Genomic DNA, 9,110 nt, shown 5'->3' with positions numbered 1-9,110 from the left:
TCAACGTTTAATCGATAGTGATTTCCTTTAATTGTATTTGTTTTTATGAAATACATAGCTGCTCGATTGTCCTGCATGAGTGTTCTTTGCGTAGACACTAAAGATGTAAGATTAGTTAAAAGGAAGAAAAGTGATACATTTGGAAGAAGCTGGTAATACAATATAATGTATTTACAGATAATAATTTGTTAAAACTACAAAGTATTAAACTTTCATTATTACACGCATTCCTTTGAATCATTCTAAGTATCCCTTAGGGTTTTGATGTTGTCTTATGAAACTATAGATATATAGGGACTTGAAGCTTACTATTAACATTATTTTTACACATGAGGATGATAACCTTTTCATTTGTTATTCATGCATCCAAATATTTTGCTTCTAAATAATATATGCTCATATGTGTGCAGTCTGATGATGCTGAGATTCATGTCCATTAGAAGGGTGCTGCTAAAATAGTTTTAGCTTCCTGCACCAGATATATCAATGAAGATAATCTCTTGGTACCGATAAATGAAGACAAGGTATATTAGAATTTTATTTTTCTTCATTTGCATTTCTATATTTTAAAACTTACGGAAGCATCTAAGAATCCCCATGGATCATCCTTGCTGGATTTTTTATTTTCAATAATTGTTTTTTTTGGATTGTATAACTAATTAGGTAGGCATTTTATTTATTGTCGATCAATTATGTCATTGTGTGATCTTAATTCTATTCCTCTCAACTCCAAATTGATACAAAGAAAATTTGTGGACTTAAGTAAGATGTTACTGATGCCTTCCATATTTCAAATTTAACTCCCATCTTGTGGAAATTTCTGTTGCCTACAGTCAGAAGTTTTCAGAAGAGCCATTGAAGATATGGCTTCCAGAAGTTTGCGTTGTGTTGCGATTGCATACAGACCTGAAAATTTCGAAAACATCCCACATGCTGAGGAGAAACTATCTACTTGGCAAATACCTGATGATGACCTTGTATTGCTAGCCATTGTTAGCCTGAGGTATTATTCACTACTGGTGTGCATCTAGTCTACTATAATTTATGTAACCAGATGTCATATTTTCAATTTAATCATATTAGCTTGATCTCTGAAAAGATAGGAAATAGAGGACACATTATTGATAGAATTATATACCTACATTTGTATATCACTAGTTTACTTCTGGTGATGTCCCTCTGAATGTAGTGCAGGTAAATATAATTAATAATCTATGCACGCACTTGACATGAGAAAAAAGATAAAGAAACAAATAGTAGGTAATTAATGGGTTCTTTTTATTTTGTTTTGTTTGGGAAAAAATTACGGTGGGTTAATCTCATAATGGATACACTTGGAGCTTTGGCATTGACCACTGAACCACCTACTGATCACCTAATGCATCGACCTCCGGTTGGTCAGAGGTGAGTTTGAAAATTTAATTGATTCAACCATTTTTGTTCATATTAATAATATTGTTGAATGGTTGGTTGTATGAGTATTGTTGTTGTTTTTGTACCTTGATTAAGGAACCATTGATAACAAATATAATGTGGAGGAACTTGCTAATTAAGGTATATATTATTATTATTGGGAAGCATGTGTAAGTTGTTGTTTGATAACTTACAATTTCTAGCTAGCTAGTTAGGACAAGAAATGAAATAAAAATATTTTGGTTGGGTAATTTTTTTGAAACACACGTACAACTGTAGTCAACTTATCAAGTGAGCGTCATGCTCGTTCTGAACTTCCAAATGGAAAATATCCTCAACTTGAAGCATGATAATCCCGGTCATGCTGAAGAACACACTCATATTGAATGCTTTTGTTATTTGTCAGGTATGTATGATATTAATATATATATATACCCTAGGTAAAAAAAAAAAGAGAAAGAAAATAAAGAGAAAATGGTTAATTTGTGCAGATATTCAATGAGGTGAACGCAAGGAAGCCAGATGAGATGAATGTGTTTAAGGTTGTGACTAAGAACCGTCTCTTCATGTTGATAGTTGGACTAACTATTGTGCTCCAGGTTCGACTCTAATCGATATGTTGTCTTTTTTTATTTTAAATTTGCATGCATGAATGCATGAATGATGATATAATAATAATAATGTGTTGTTTATGTTGATGATAGGTGATCATAATATTCTTCCTTGGGAAGTTCTTCTCAATTGTTAGCTTAGCTGGAAACTGTGGCTTGTGGCTTGTATCTGTTGTAATTGAATTTGTGAGGTGAGTTGTATTATTGATTAATTAATTTGTTGTTAGTAGGTGAAATGAAATATAATTAAACTTATCTGGTAGGTCAATGCATGCAATGCAATAGTTGGCCACTTGCAATAGTTGGGAAAATGATCCCAGTTCCGGACACCATTCAGTGATCACTTGTCAAGATTATTCAAGATTATATGTCCTAGGAAGAAGAAGAATACAAATGTAGTACCACCACCAGGTGAAATTAACTTGAATTTTTTTTACTAATAATCATATCTACTTAAATATTTTATAATTGTTTTTGCTAATTTTATAAGATCATTAAGAAGATATCCAGACAGAAATGGAGGAAACAAATTTGCATAGTGAGAGGATATATATCTAGATTCCAATAATTGAAGATCAATTCATTTCTTTTTTAGCGGTTTAATTGTGAAGAATGAATAATTCAGGTGTTATATCGTCTTTCATCCTTGAACTGTCAATTGCATGAAGAAGCAACCAGGTTTTGTTTTTTAAATTTTGTGTCGATTTAATTCACATCAATATACATTTTTTCTTTCTTATCTTAAAAATAATCTCTTTCATATATTTACAGATGTGGGTCCAAGAAGAAGCTGATGTCAAGAAAAAGATTAAGTAGATAAAAACTTCTCTATTGAACAAAACTATTTTTTGTTTGAAATATTTTGAAGTTGTAAAAACTTATGTTAATTTTGTTTTTATTAAAAATGTCACTAATAGTATGCAATTATTTTTAAATGATGTTTTCAATGAATATTTAATTTCAAAAATAAAAATTCGGATAAAATTGATAAAATAAATCAAAAATAAAATAAAAATCGTTTAAAAAAATTATGGACTTTTGGCGACGTTTAAATTGATGTTACCGACGCTTAAATAAGCGTCGTTATAACATGCGCCCACCCTGCTTATGGCGACGCAAGAATAAGTGTCGGTGATATTTTTAGCGACGCTTTTATTGGTTGGCAGAAGTCTTTTTAAGCGTCGCCGTAGGTCTATTTTGTTGTAGTGGGTATCTAAACCCTATTTGTTGATAGGTATGTGAGATCATTTGTATATGATCCCGTTTAAACCCTAATTGTTATTAGGTATCCAAAATCCTATATGTTGATAGGTATGTGAGAACGTTCGTACACAATCTCGTTTAAACCCTATCTATTAATAGGTGCGATAGATCATTTTTATACGATTCCGCTAAAAACCCTAATTGTAGTTAGGTACCCCAAATCCTATTTGTTGATAGGTACGAAAAATTGTTTGTACACGATTTCATTATTAATAGCTTTGTTTGTTAACAAACATATAAATCATTTGTAAGATGATCCGTTAACAATCTTGTCCGTCGATATGGACCTTAGATCATACGTACATGATCTAGTTGAAAATCCTAATTGTAATTATGTACCCTAAATCATATTTATTGATAGGTCGAGACATTGTTCGTACACGACTCCATGACTAAATCCTATTTATAGGTCGATACATCATTTGTATATGGTTCCGTTAGAATTCCTATCCGTTGATAGGTGCGTCAATCGTCCGTACACAATTACGCCCAAAATCCCTATTTGTCAATAGGTCGAGACATCGTTTATATATGATTCGGCTAAAACCCTGTCTCTCGATAGGAATCGCTTTCACAACATCAAATTGAATATCTCAAAATAAAAACACTATCTCTTGATATGTATTCAAGCATTGTTTATTAATAAACACCATGATCATTTATACATGATCACTCGATAGATAACACAAACCCTATCATCCGAATAAGCATCCCAAATCCTATCGCTCGATAGGTATCCAAACCTTATTTTTCGACAAGCATAGTGATCTTTCATACATGATCTTGTTCAAATCCTATCTATCGATAGGTACTAGATAAAATCCCGTACTTTGATAAAGTCTCGTTCTCCAATAAAGTATCGTCCTTCGATAAATGTTCTATTCCCAATTTACAACAACACGAAAGCCTATCTGTTAATAACACCATGATCATTTATATATGATCATTCTCAACCTCACCCGTGGATGATCTTCATAGAAAAGATTGTTAACTCCTGCGATAAACATTGACGATACCATGATCATATATACATGATCAAACGATAGTAAAACTCATAGGAAAGTTGGTTAGCTTCCTTACATAGACTCATTTGTTGATGGTTTAATGATAATATGTTTATGATCATCCTGGAGATGTTAATTATTAGTAACCCACGTGAAACGTTACTAAAACTTTCATATTCCCAACATATCTCATGACCATAACCTTAACCATTTATACATGACCAAATATGAATAATATGTTGATATTCATACTAGACATGAATTGATGTTTCAATGCCTAAGAGTATCCCTATTCTATAGATTTTACGGGTACTTTGTTAAGTTCAATAAAATAGGATTCTCCAAGAATTATCCTTATTAGGATAATCATCAAAGAAAGATCCCTACAGCAACGCTTGAAAGCACCTCGATGAACTGTTATACACAACATCACAAAGTCACTCCAATAATCAGCACACTATATGTTCTACCTTTCTAAACCTCCTCATTTATAAATTGGACTAGATGACCTAGTGTTAAATGTCATACTTGAATTAACGTTTTCAAAAACCTGTTTGTTGTATTCTAACTCAATTCGAGAGGGGCACTCTTTAAGCCCTAAGAATCTACATACCAATTTATAAAATTAAAATAATTATTTTGATTTATTTTTGAATAAATAAAATCAAAATAATTAACCTATGGCCGAAACTCAATTAAAATAATTAATTAGGCTAATTATTTTGATAATTAAAGTCTAATTAATTAAGAAAAATAGTAAAAATAATAAAAAATAAAATTATTTGGATAAATATTGTATTTATTTATCTTAAAATAATTGTAGAAAAAATCAGGAATTAAAATAAATGATTTAGAATGAAATGAGGTACCCATTTTATCTCCCAAATATATTTATTTAACCATAGAAATATGAAAATAAAATAAAATAAATTGGTAAAATATTTGTCATATTTATTTTAATATTTTATATATTTAAAAGATTAAAATTAAAACCAAAAAGGTGAAAGAAAAAACAATTTCAAACAAACTCTTAAAGATTTAATAAAAAATAAAATCGTGATTGGGTGTCACCGAAACTAGAGGACGAAAACTAGATCCAAAGACAGGGCCATCAAATGAGCGTTGGGATCTCATCAAACGACCCAAGCGCGCCCGTATAGCCTGCTGCAACGGAAGGTACGCGCGCCCGCACCGCATCTGATTGGGTAACGCCCGTTAGCCCAGCCGCTAACAGAATGCCCAAACACAACGGTGCCTTGACAGAACGCCAATGTAATGCGCTAAAGCAAATGAAAGGACGTCATTTCATGCGCCATTTTCGTCTCCAATGCGACGCCGGAGAAGACAAGATCAAAGACCCGTGTTTTATCTTCTATTTTTGGAACTCAGCCTACAGTCAACCATTTCGGCCAATTTAAAGGCTGAAATGATCACCCTACCACGATGATCATTTCTCCTACAACTATGGGATGATTCATCCCTATATCATCGAGTGGCCGGAAGAATAGCCAAAACGCCATTAATGACTTTTGGCTGATTCAGTCCACTTGTAGCCTCCACAACTCAGGGATAGTATAAATACATCCCTTGAGTCATTTCGAATGCAAGGAAGAAAATCTCAAGATTTGAATCAAAGGTTTTCAAAAATCCGCCATGAAGCTCAAAACTTCTGATTTTTTGAAAATTTCGTATAAGGCCTTAAAACTTGGATCTGAGCATCCAAAAAATTTCCCTAAGGATCAAGGAGTGTTCTTCAATCCCTAATAAAATTCTAATCACCCTCTAATTCTTATTTATAGTTTGAATTTGAAATTTTTATATTTCAAATTGCATAAACTTGTATGCTTGCTGTTTATTGTGTTTTATGATTGGAAATCCATCTTAAATGATTTATGAACTTTCTGAATATGTTAGAAACAATTAATCAACCTAAAATAGAAAAAATTAAATTTGAATTTTCAAAATAAAAAAAAAACATATTTGTTGTTCTTAGGTTAATTCTGTTGAATCACATCCCCAAAAATATCCAAATATGATTGTAATGATGTTGGACAACTGTTTAGATCATGTTTGGTCAAAATAATATTTTTTTCAAAATAATTGAAAATTTTGAGTTCTTGATTTGGTCAAAATAAGAAGCCATTGTTTTTGTTTTTTACCAATCAAGTATATGAAATACAAGGAAGCTATTGGATATCTCATTTCTCCTCAAAACAACTTTAAAATCAAAAACTCGAAATTTGATCAAAAACTGTTTTGAACGATTTGATCATCATCTAGGTTGATTGATATCTTGAGATTGTGATCAACATATTCCTGAGAGCTTTGTGAAGGTATCCAAACCTTTTGATAAAAGAATCCCAACTAAAAAAACGAATTTAAAAAAATGAACTTTGGTGTTCTTGAGGATCGAGTGATTCGACCGAGGATCCTTAGTCCGGACTGAAACCTAGGACCGAGAAGTTCAAACATAGGACCGAGACCTAGAATCGAGGATTTCAACATGACCGAGAGGTCCGACCAATGTTCTTGAGCTAGGACCGAGTGGTTTGACTAATGATTTGAATCCAAGACCGAGAAGTTCAACCTAGGACCAAGGATCCCGAACTTATGACCGATGAACTTAGCCTAGAGCTAACCTAGAACCGGTGGGTTTATACACTCATACCTATGAACTTAGCCCAGAGCTAACCCGGGACCGGTGAGTTCATACTCCAAAACCAATGAATTTAGTCCTAAGCTAACCTAAGACTGATGGGTTTAATCACCCATACTAGTAATCTCAGCCAAGGACCGAGAGTCCTTAGCACCCAAACCGATGGTCTTTAGACCCCGACTGATAAAAACGGACCCGAGGCCTAGGACTTCGGTCCTTAGGCCTGTTTGGTTCTACTTTTTAAATCTCAAAATTATTTTTATAATTTTAGATCCTAATTCTATTTTCTAAAAATCTCAAAAAATTAGAAAATGATTTCAAAATATGTTTGGGAAATTTCCATAAAAAACATATTGACTAAGGCCTATTTCGTTTTATTTATAAAGCCTAACACTTTTAAAATGACTGATGTTCTTCAGGTGCAATCATTCATAGTTATCATTAGCAACATGTACCGGTCAACATTTAAATATTGGTGTTTTAATATTTTAAATAACGCTAAAACCTAGAACATTGACTAGGACTGAAAAAATAATTGATTAAAACTCAAACGTTATACAATCGATTTTTAAAAACCAACTTTATAAGTAGAGATTTTTTTTAAAACGGGTATGAAGAATAAAGCGTGAAAGCCCTTTCTCGAGTATCACCAAACTACAAACTAAAAGAAAATTATGGTCAATACGTTTGTATATTTATGCCAACTTTTATTAAATTTAAAAAATCAATTGGCGACTAACTCTATATCAAAATAAATAATCTTTTAAATTAATTATGTTTAATTAATTTAAACAAAAATTTTTCTTAAAAAATCAAACTATAATTTGATTACTATAAATCCCCAGATTATTTAAAATTTAACTCCGAAACTATTTTAATTAATTTCAAAAGCTTTTAGAATCATTAAAAACTTTTAAAAATAATGATTTTTTTTAAATAAAAATTCCTGATACGCAAGCCGATGTTGAAATTCTCGAATTTCGAACTTTTCCGTAAAATTTATATTCAAATGAGTTTTTCAGGGGTTACAAGTATTATCACTTCTATTTTTATTAAATACTTTAAATAATAATGGATATTTACTTTATTATATATAGAATCATACAAAATAAATATAAAATACATTTCAATTATTTTTTTAAATAAATAAAAATAAGTTCTTATTTAAAAAACCATTTATCTATATAAAAGTTACCTTAACAAGTTTTTAATTTGTTTTTATTTATTATGATCCTTATCATATCTTATTTATCTTAAGTAACTAAATTATTTAATTTATGAATTAAAATATCAAATTAATCATATTTCATGTTTGTATAAAATATTAATATTAAAATAAAAAATATATTTTAAATATTTAACTTAAAGAATTTTAAAGATTTAAATTTATATATATAGACAAAGAATGTTTCATCATGATTAATAATTTATTATTACATTATATATATATATATATATATATTTTAATAATTAAATTATTTAATTTATTAATAAAAATAATTTTTTTTATCTATATATTATTAAATAAAGTTCTTAACTAATTTACCTATAGTTTGATTGAAAAATTGGATGAAATGACCATAATAATTGTCTTAATTGCGTAGATGATCAACGCCTAATAAAAATTATGCAAATGACCTCTTCTTATTTTATGGACAAAAATATCCCGTCTCGCGACGGCACGCTCGTCACGCGACGACGACATCTGGATATCCTCGGATTATTCCAAAATACTCGATGAATTAGGGTTCCGTCGCGTAACGCGACACAGCGTCGCGTTACGGGACATGAGTATTTTTGTCTGAAAAATAGGAAATGATTATTTGCGGAATTTTTATTAGGCGCTGGTCATTTGTGCAATTAAGGCAATTCTTAGGGTCAATTTTTCAAATTTCCCGTTTGATTTTAGTTATTTAAATAACTAAATTAAAAAATATATTATATCACTTAATTAATTAATTAAAATACTAAAATATTATTTATTTAATTTTTAATTTCATTATTAAATTATTTGCGGAATTTTTATTAGGCGCTGGTCATTTGTGCAATTAAGGCAATTCTTAGGGTCAATTTTTCAAATTTCCCGTTTGATTTTAGTTATTTAAATAACTAAATTAAAAAATATATTATATCACTTAATTAATTAATTAAAATACTAAAATA

This window comes from Impatiens glandulifera, chromosome 1 (assembly GCF_907164915.1).
Source record: "Impatiens glandulifera chromosome 1, dImpGla2.1, whole genome shotgun sequence".
Taxonomy (NCBI): Eukaryota; Viridiplantae; Streptophyta; class Magnoliopsida; order Ericales; family Balsaminaceae; genus Impatiens; species Impatiens glandulifera.
Note: the sequence above shows the minus strand (reverse complement) of the source record.